Genomic DNA, 10,859 nt, shown 5'->3' on the forward strand with positions numbered 1-10,859 from the left:
GACTTGGAAAAGTATATAAAACACACACTTTTGCTGCTAGAGAACGCGCTTGCAAATGCCTTGAAAGCGTGAAAAATTCAAAAGAATGGGTGTATGGCATCTCTAAGACCTTGACTTACAGTTTTATAGGCACTGCTCGCTGTTGTTAGGTGAAGCAGAACCTGCGTATTCAAGACCACATCGGGCGTTGTGATCATCTGCATCATTGGCTAGGATATTAGCACTCTACCTTCGACAATACAATTAGAGAAGAGCTGCATGGCAATGACGATGGAGGATTCACGCGCATCCATTGACAATGCAACATCTTCTGGCAATGACTGTTATATTATTCAAGCTGCAATAGGAGTAGATAATCTATACGGGTGCCAGTTAAGGGCGGGAGATTGTGGGTTCCCATCTCGATGAGGGCAACTTTGCTACAATATTTCTTAGTAGGGTATTTCTTACAGATTCTAACAGTAATTGTTTATATTACAGGTATATGGAATGTAAAATGCTTTGAAGCAACCTGATCATGAGCAGCAAGACGTGGTGGATGCTACATGGGGGCTTTGGCTCATGAGATTCCTCTCAGAGCGAGCATGCCGCAATATACCAATCGTGCACATTTTGGGCTCTTTTGAGAACTTCGATGGCCAAGGTAGCTTGTTGGTCGATGTTATGGAGAAGAAGTGAAGAAAGGGTTGCAACATGAGGGACAATGAGGTTTCCCTTGCTATGTAAAATGTCTCCAAGGATTTGCTCTAGTTCTGCCATCAACACGACAACTTGCACCTCACCATAAAGCCCAAGAACATCCTTCTCTATGGGGGGGCCGGGATCTCCACAGCATGCTTAGCATATTTTGGGTTGGATTTACCCTTACAAGCGGATGAGGGCACTAATGGTAATAACATGGTGATACAAGATTGCAAAGTCAAGGGAACTCCTAAATATTGTGAGCACAAATGATATCCTGAGCATGGCAGTTGACACATGGAGTGTTGGTGCCATGTTACTGGAGATGCTAATGGGCGAAGTGCCACCGCAAAGCAGCATTGTGTTGTCACAATGGTGGAGCAATCCCAGGATAGAATAGTTGGAAGATGGTCTTCAAAGAAACTACAAGGATTGGAAATGGTTAGACCACATGTCCTAGGACTTGCTGTTGGCAACAATCCACCCACATTTCTCCCACTTGCTTCCTCTTCAACTAGTGGTCAGCCATCCTTGGCTTGTCAACAACAATTCAAAGATGTAATTAATTATTGTTTAGAGGTCTTAAATCCAAGGAGTGGCATCCCACTCAGCAGGGAAAAATGTATTCTATAATGTTACTTTTTTGCTCGTTCTTATAAATTATGCTTTGTATTGTGGGTTTTTATTTCATTAAAGCTAATGATAAGTATTTGTAAAAGAAGGAATGGCAGCCAGTAAACAACGCAATTATATAAGTCTTAGCCCTACATCCACATTGCTGGTTTCATCTTTTGACGGCAACAAATAGTGCATGTATGCAACAAAAAGTGTTAATGAGAACACATCTGCTCGTGAACGGCTGAAGGGCGTAGTAGAGAGCTTGAGTGGGAAGTGTTGCCCGAGCTGAGCCAACCTTGTAAACTCTGTGGATATGCACTGCAGAGAGAGAGCAATGCGCAATGGAAGCTAGCGCAACTCCTATTTCCAAAGGAAGTCTTTGACAAGACAGGCTCCATTCTCGAGGTTGTCTCGCTACTTCTTACTCGCGCTTTGCTCCGGTGACCTCTGTTGCGCTATGACGGCACTGCCACGCTGTGGCACCATGTGGGGCCGGGGAGGCCCCGAATGCTCATCGATGGCCACCCGCGTAAGGTGCCCATAGTTGATGCTCGTCATGTGGACCCTTCTCATGCAATGCATGTGAGGATGTGGGGCATGACAAGCTCATGGTGCGTCTGATGGCCACGGGTGCCGACGAGCAGTGAATTTTCCATGCTGTGTGTTGGCACCCCAAAGATATTATTTGAAGGACATTATGTGAAGGTTGTGCAAGTTGAACCGTTGATAGATCGCTTTTGGCGTGTATAAAGTAGCGTTTATATGCATGGTCATATGTACAAAAATATATAAATACATGCATTTGGGAGCTTTGCAAAGTGGTTTTAAGTTCAAAAAAAGGTGCAACGTGTGCACATTGTAAATATGCGTGTCGGCAGTCGAGCATATGAACATGCCTGGATAGGGTATCGGGGCCTTGGATATGGTTCTAGGTGGCTTATCTTGGCTCTAGATAATGTGTTTGAGCTTTCTAGAATGTAAATAATGCAAGTGACTAGTATGGGTACTCTCATCCCGCTCGAAAAGTTTGACACATGCGGTAACTGTCTATTTGCGGCGCCTGATCTGCGATGATACGTGCACTACCCTAGAAGTGGTTAAAAATAGAATGTGGGGATGTGGAAATGTTATTTGGGTATCGAGGATCAAGCATGAAAATTTTGGTGAATTTTGGAGTTCGTTTGGGGTTTTTCCTGCGAAAAATGCCCGCCAGGGATCAAAACTGGGCCAAAAAAGGGTCAAAAAAGGTGTGAAATGGCTTAAAATTGCCACATCACTCATGGTGCCGTGATGGTCCAGGATGAGGGAGGACTTTAGAAGAGCAATATCAACACTTTCACCCCTCTGTGTGTGGGAGGAAGCTGGGTTCCTACAGGTGGTCTAATGCAGTCCCATTTCGTTCCCGTCCTGTTTTCGAGTGTGTGGAGGAGTGAATGAGAGCTTTCTCTCTTCAATTTTGCACTTGGAAGAGTCTATGAAAGTTTTGAGGTTTCCATGGATGTGTGTGTGCAAGGAATTTAGGGAAGAAGGTGCGGCTTTTTTCAAGACTATGTGACCCTATATCGGTGCCATTAGGATTGGCGCTACTCCAAAGAGTCCAACAGTGTGGACTTTGGTGAAGCTTTTTCAATGGTTTGAGAGTGGCCTTTTGTGGCTGGAGTTTTTGGTTTTTTGATGGTTTTCCTTGTATATTTTGGTCACCATCAAGCGTGATTTCAAGTGTTGATCACCTCGACTCACCTTGTAGTGCCTGCGGGCAGGCAAGGGCTTGTAGGTCGAGGCGTTTGGAGTTTGAGTACTTGAGCTTGTCGGTAGAGTTTTTAGGAAGCTTTTGAGTGGTAGTGAGTGAGGTGAGGAATTCAAGTAAATTCCTTGTGTTGTGTTGAGTTGTTTTGGTGTGTGAGTGTGCGCACGACATCTTTTGCTCCATCACCGTGTATCAATGCAGTCTGTACTTCATATTTTGAGATCTTGATTGTGCACGTGAATGAAATTTTACAGAAAACCACCAAAGTTTCTCAGAAGACCATGAAAAGCTCTTTGTAAGCTGATACTTAGGTAATGCCACAATTGGGTCTTATAGTGACAAAACTACTCCATTTGTACAGTTTATTCTAATGTCCCATGATGTGTGATGAGCTATTGATTCTAAAAAATTTAATAAGTTTGTGACAAGAGCCTCATTTGGGATTTTCTCTTTGAGCATGCAGCTGAAAAATATACCAAAAAAGTTGTGGATTATGTTGCAAATCAAGGGTTTCTTTGTAGATGACGTCTCTTGGTCTAGACTATGGAGGGATATAGGATTGGCAAAGAAAGCTTTGGGATCTTTTTTTAATTAGGTGCTAGACATGGGCATCTCTCAATATATAGTCATTTTTGCAATTCTGCTCAAACCACTCAGATCTACTAGATGAAAGGCAAATGTATTTTTAGAACACGGTTCTTGTACTTGTTGGATTTTTAATAGAGCTTAGTTTTCTCCTCTAGGTTCTTGTTAAAGTTGGGAAATTGTGAAGCATAAAGGTGGAGTGTGTACTCTAGAATAGAACTAGTTTATGACATCATGCGTTGAAATGAAGTGACTAGAACAATTGGATACATTGAAAATAAGCTATGTTGTAACATTCACAAATGTAGATTATTTTAAGTTACAAGATTTTGAACTTAATTTTCCCTATCCCAATAAAGATATTTCAAAAATTGCATTGTAGTTCACAAAAAGCTCTCTAAATTTTGTTACTTTCAACATGGTTTTTCTTTCCAATTAGCTTGCTTAAAAATTTGTCAATGGTGTTGGTTGTTGCATGTGAGAATGTGTGTTTTTGTCAATTTTTTTGATGAATTATTGTTTTGTTGAATGCTTGTAAATGTTTTCTTGGATGTTCAATGTCTATTTTGCGGTTATGATTCATCCCGAAAATTGTTGTGATATACAAACATTACTACATGAAGTAAAATATTTAGAGGGACTCAAAGAGATGTTGTGAAGTAAATAATTATCTTCAAATTCCACGCATGCATTCTCTCTCTCTCTCTCTCTCTCTCTCTCTCTCTCTCGTTCGTCGTATTCTTCCCTCAATCTATCTTTACACCATGCTTGCTTCCATTCGCTATCATTCTCCTAAAATGGTTCATTGTTATCACTTCTCCGTAAACTATCACTTTAGTAGATACTTCAATGTGACCCTAACATGGTCCAGTTCTAGCACTTCTCCATAAGCTGTCACTTTAGTAGCTACTCCAATCTAAACATTAAGAAGACAATGGGATCTAGGAGGGCCTCTTTATTTGGAAGTTTAAGGAAGTCAAACCTTTGGTATTAAAAAAGTAATAAAAGGACAACTTTTGAATTCAAACAGGCAAAATGGCTAGTTTATTTGAATTCAAAGTTTCCCCCCAAAATGGAATATAAAATTTAGCTGGTAAAACCATATCATGTAGCATATCTATGGAAAGAGCTCGACACATAGATTGCAAATCTATGCTCTCTGCTCAAATCGGAGATCATATGTGGGAGTTATGGAAAGCCGAATATCATAAAAATTTCCACCTCCTTTTTGGGGGGAAAGCACATCCTTTGACCACTCTTACACATCTCTTACACGCCCACCATCTTGCACACATGGCGTAAACCTATTCGTCAAAATGTTAAACACCTCATAAGCTCATGGAAAATAAAGTGGCCCTCCTACACCCCATCCTCTTCTGAATGCCTTAGCATAGATCATGGGGCTAGCACTCCAAAAGATACCTCACTTCCACACCAAAACCCACTCCAACCTGATCTAGGAGAGAGAGGACCGTAAAATAAAGATAAATTTTCATGGCTAAGAAACACTTTGCATTAACATTGAGTTGTATGTAGTACTAATGGGCTTTCAAAATATCCTTTGAAATTATACATGTATATAGAACGAGTATGTAAAATTTGCTTTGCTTGGCATAGAGTGGGTACACATACTAATATTATACAAAAAAATGTTACAAGATCCTTTTACATAAATAGGTGTAAAATCATGTGAAAAAGTGATATCTTTGGGAGCATTCTCACATAAAACAAGTTTGTTTGAGCAGCCAACTAAGAAAGCTCTAAAGTTGCGACAAAAGCTCTAAATTAAATACCTTCAAATTTATTATCCCCTTTGTGAACTAAATGCATGGATTTGAGTGCTAAAATGGTTATTTTTTGATGTTTTGACCTTGGAAGAGTGTTTCTATGCTATAAATCTACCTTTCTGAATAGTTCTATTGCAATTTTTTGCACATTTTTTTGATGGATTGTGATTTTTGTACCTCCTTGGATGACCACAAGACTTGGTAGGATTGTGCCTTTAGGTGTTGTTATACTCCTCAAGTTTTGTTGCAATCCGACATTGTTTGGATGCCAAAAAGGCGTGATGACCTAGAGCGATGAGATTGGACATAGGTAGATTTTCAGACTAGAGAGTGATAGATTTTCTAAAACTGGTTGATTGCATAGTTTTTTAGGATCACTTCTTGACATTGAAAATCTTAAAGAGTCTACATGCCCCATCCTAAGTCACTTCCCTGAGTATAACATATGTTAGTGTCAGACAGCTATGCTGTAGACATTGGTGAAACCAAACTTGGTTTGAGCTTGTAAGCAATTTATGCAAGGCTTTGAATGCCTACAAATGTGGGATCCAATGTTAAATTGGGTATAAAAGGCTTGGACAAGCAAGGAATAGCATAAATGTATCATTAAAGAGGTTTTTGGGGCCGGGAAGGCCCCCAAGGCGGGCTAATTGGATTGATAGTCAAAGTACCCAAGATGTTTGGTTGGTGCTTAACAATGTGGTCTCAAAGATTCTCTAGGATCTTGCCCAAATGGCTTGTGAAACACAGCCATGATGTGCAAGATATGCCAGTTTAAAGTTAGAAGGTCTTACAGATCCCCAACGGACAGGGTAGGTATGGACATGTAGCCCGAGCAGGAACATGTAAGTAGTTGTGTAAAGCTCAAGTTGTAGAGCATGCCGGTCTTCTCAAATCTCCACTCAAAGCTCTAAAGTGCAACTTATGGCCATTTGATAATTAATCGGGGACCAGTTGTGTGTCCACTTGGTCGTATTGGAAAGCGTCCCATCTGGAAGTTTCATAGGCTTGTGAAAGTTATTGGGGGTACTGATTATCATGTGTGTTTATCAAAATCAACGGCTCCTCAATCAAAATCCTCGACAGAAAGTTATGTCAGGTTGAAGTTCGGGGCACTGATTCAAAGTGCAGTGCTAGATACTTTTTTCCAACTTTAGCGGCTTGGATTTGGGCCCCCTAAAATCGATGCAGTGAGTTCCATGCGGATTGATGCCAAAATTAGGAAATTTGAGACGGGCTTTACGGCTTCATCATCGAATGGTTGTGCACCAAATGGGAGCAGGTTGAAGTTGAGGTAGTAAATGGGGATTTGTTGAAGGTTTTATAGGACTTTTGGGATGCATTGGAGCTAGGAGTTCCACGTGGCAAGTATGTAATTCCATATGCATGGGGAGTGTCAAAAGGCGAAGTCTAAAAATCCTGGACCGTGCACCATAAGGAGGTTAAACAAGGGACAGGGGCTCGTGGAGCTCTAGATCTTAGCTTTGGTGTGCATGCCTGGTGGCGCTTGCGGTGCTATGCGTGGCAGCGGTTGGCGGCATTGGGCGCTTGTCGGCAATGATGGCCGGTTTTGGCGGCAATGGCGAGCACAAAAAATATGATGATGTGGCAAGATTTCCCACGAGGGTGCGTTTGCCGGAGGGCACGTGGACCCCTCTCCCATGCTTTTTAAGGGAAAAAAAGAGAACTCAAAGGGAGAAATGACGGTGCCGTCCTTGCACCTTGAGAATAAAAGAAAAGGAAAGCTAAAAGATTCTAAAGGGGGCTAATAAAAGGAAAAAGAAAAACAAAGGTAGGGGGCGCTGCCCAGGAGGAGAAGAGAAGAAAAAAGAAGAGAAGAAAGGAGAAAGAAGAGGGAAGGAAAAGAAAGACGAGAAGGAAGGAATGGAAGCAAGTAGGGGAGGAAAGAAAACAAAGGGAAAGAAGAGAGAAGAAGAAAAAAGAAAGGAAAAAAAAGGGGTTTTGTTGGGAACGAGGAGCGAAAGTTAAAGGGCCGGCTTCAGTTTCTTCTTCTAGTGCTATCAAGTGAGCCCAAACATGGGTTACCTTCCTTTCGGATGATTGAGGTTCGAAGGGATATAGAGTTTGTTTTCATGATTCTTCAAAGACGGTGGAAGGGGAGAGGCTCCGTCACGGTGATGACATCAAGAAGGGTTGTCGAGGTCTAAATTTCCACACCCACTGAGGTTGTGCAGACGGAGCTATTTGTACTCGGATGTTTTGAACTAAGAGAAAACCATTACTGTATGCATATTTGGTGTCATTTTCCCTTCCCCCCCCTCGATGTTGCTGCTCTTGTGCTTGTGTCTACGGTGTCGGGTGTCTGTGTAGGCAAGTGTGTCCCCATCAACTGGCAATGTCTTGTGGCAAAGAGCAGGAAATAGGCTCTTGGTGTGTGTGGGGACCTATGAAATGTGTGATGCGGTGCATGTGTGAATGATCATTACCCAATACAATGTGATCGAGTTGAGAGGCATGCAAGTGGTGGTCTGCTATCAGGAAGGAGGATTTTGAAGGTGAATCCGAGTGGATTGGGGTGTTGTGTTTACCCTAAGCTTTAGAGAGGAAAATTGTTTACGTTCTAGGTTTGTACCCCCTTCCCCCTATCCATCTTCTGGTGCCCCCATTGAGGAGCATGTTGATGTTGGAGCTATATATGGCTCACTCTACTAAACTTGGTCTCACCTATATATTTGTATCTTGTCCTCAATATGAATCAGTTTTTGGGAGCGTATATGGTGTGTCTCTTGTCTCGTCTCTCTCTCTCTCTCTCTCTCTCTACATCTCAACATGGTATCAGAGCGGTAACGATCACGCGCCGATTCAATTCATGGTGACAAAACAGTATGTGTATGCGATTCGCACGTAAGATTCAAAATTGCTACAAATTTTATTTTTTGAGCATTGATTCTTGTTAACTGTGGTTGTTTTGTGTTAAGAATATGATTAGTGTTTTGTGTGGTGTTTATTGCTAATCAATCTAATCGTTGATTACATTTTCTTGTTGATGACACCCTAAACTTCATCTCAATTTTTGGGGGTCTTCTGCTCAAAATTTGGAGAAACGAGAGAAAAGCACAATGACGCTTTTCATCGAAAACTTCTTCTTCTCCTCGAGCGATTCGATTTGAGTTCTAGGTTTGTGTCAATCAGAGTTCGCAGTAGAAAGTTATGTTGTTTTTACTGCAATTGAGCTTGATGCATCTTTCTTCGTCGTACTTCTTCATGAAGCGTCCGCGATCGTTTTTCTAATTTTAGCGTTAACTTTTTGAGAAAATTCAGCTTTTTGCTATTTGTATTGTGGCCGTCAATCTTCCATCTCACGCCACTCTATTTTGAGGACTCTTTTATTATTAACGTCTCCTTTACCCTGCCCTTTTGGGTGACGTCTCTCACATCTTTGGACGTTCTTTGAGCATCCTTCTTGCGTTTATCATTGATAGAACGTTTTTTATATAGAACTGTCCTCATAGTGGAAGATCCGGATTATCATGGTGCGGCAAGCAAATTCTGCGATCTTATTTTATCTTCTGGCATGAGGTATTCTAGTGACAATATATGTTAATGGCTATTCTGGTCAACGTTTCTGGGCCTGAGTTTCCAAGGCCAAGGATTTCTAGGCTGGAAAGAAAAGATGTTGTAATTCTTGAAGGCGATGAACTCTCTAATGTTATTCTTGGAAATCGTGTTTATCCACCTCAGCCTGTTGATACGGATAATGATAACGTGCTTATCACTGAAGGACCTATATTTGAATATTGGAATGTTGCCTATACGGATTGACAAAAACGTGATAAAGCAGCTCGTTGGTATATTCTTTCTGCTCTTGCTGATTCTCTTTTGCTTGATATGTATGAACTCCCTACTTCCCAGGACATATGGAAGTACCTTATTGCAAACTTTCAGAAGAAATCTGTTACAGAAATACTTTATTTGAGAGGGTTGATCAACAAGTTACAATATGAAGTTGGTACTGGCATGACGGGACATATTGAATCTTTCAAATCTATTATTAATCAACTTGCTGCTGCCGGTGATCCTGTTCCACAAAAGCAACTGATTACACTTCTCCTTGATACGGTGGAGGACTCTTCTTATGATAACATTGTTACTATTCTCTCTAATAAATATGGTCTTGATTTCGACCAAGCCTGCATGTCTTTAATTGAATACTCTCAACGTCAAGAACGTCGTAATGCTAGTCACGATAGAGCTATGATTTCACAAGAGGAGACTGAGTCACAATAGATGGAACGTGCTTTTTATGCTCGAAGGCGTCCATTTCAACGAGGAAACTGCAGAGGTGGCCGTCGCGGTAATATTTTCTCTCGTCTCAAATTTCCTAATAAGCAATGTTCTTACTGCAACAGAAATGGCCATACTAAAGATGATTTTTGGGCACGTCAATATGATGAAGAACACAATATTACCACGAAACAACCACGTTTATCTAGAGACTCTTCTTCTTCTTCTTGTGAATATTGTGGACGATCTGATCATCCCACTCATATGTGCTATAAGCGTCGATTCGACACAGATCCTAATAGAGCATATGCTATTGAACATCGAAACAACATTGTACCAGAATTAAGCTGCGTCCTATGTTCAGTTGCTTCAGAAAAATACTTCATGTACGTGATGGATCACTTTTTATTGTTTATTCTGGTGCTACAAGAAATATGACATATCAGTCTAAGTGGCTCCATAACTATCATCCCCACTACCAGTTCAACGTGTTGTTTATCTTGCTGATGATACTACTTGTCAAGTAAAGGATATTGGAGACTTATATCTTGGTACCTTATCTTCTTTCACTCGAATTTTGCGAGGAGTATTACATGTACCAGATCTTCAACGTAATCTTCTTTTAGTTGCTAGACTTGTTGATTTTGGTCTCTTTGTTGGATTTGATCATACCAAATGCCAAATTGAGAAAGATGGACCGACTATAGCCACTGCTCCTCGAAACGGTAATTTGTTTGAACTCTCTCTCAATGATGCTATAGAAAATGTTGTCACTGCTCCAGGTTATCATGATTGCAAAGTATGGTATCACCGTTTTGTTCATGCTGATTTCGCAAAACTCCTTGATCTTCAACGTCGTGATCTTGTTCATGGCATGGATCTTAAAGCCCATCCCCATATAGGAATTTGTGAATTTTGTGCTCTTGGGAAACACAATCTTAAACCCTTTCCTCTTTCAAATACAACTCATTCTCATGACATATTGGATCTTGTTTATACTGATATATGTGGACCTCTACCTTCTTCGAGATCACAATATCGCTACTTCATTACTTTCATTGATGATTTCTCAAGGTATACGACTGTATTTCTACTTAGAAAAAAATCTGAAGCCTTATTTGTTTTCAAACAATTCCACAAGGCTGCGGAACTTCAAACTGGTCGTCGCCTTAAGAAGCTTCGTAGTGACAATGGAG

The 10,859-nt window shown here is 40.9% G+C and overlaps 1 pseudogene; it reads left to right on the top strand.

Moving 5' to 3' along the window:
- The first annotated feature begins 264 nt into the window (after positions 1 to 264).
- On the top strand, positions 265 to 1,314 carry LOC147435762 (uncharacterized; annotated as a pseudogene).
- Positions 1,315 to 10,859: the final 9,545 nt, after the last annotated feature.

Source organism: Adiantum capillus-veneris, chromosome 18, assembly GCF_014529385.1.
Source record: "Adiantum capillus-veneris isolate H3 chromosome 18, ASM1452938v2, whole genome shotgun sequence".
NCBI classification, from domain to species: domain Eukaryota; kingdom Viridiplantae; phylum Streptophyta; class Polypodiopsida; order Polypodiales; family Pteridaceae; genus Adiantum; species Adiantum capillus-veneris.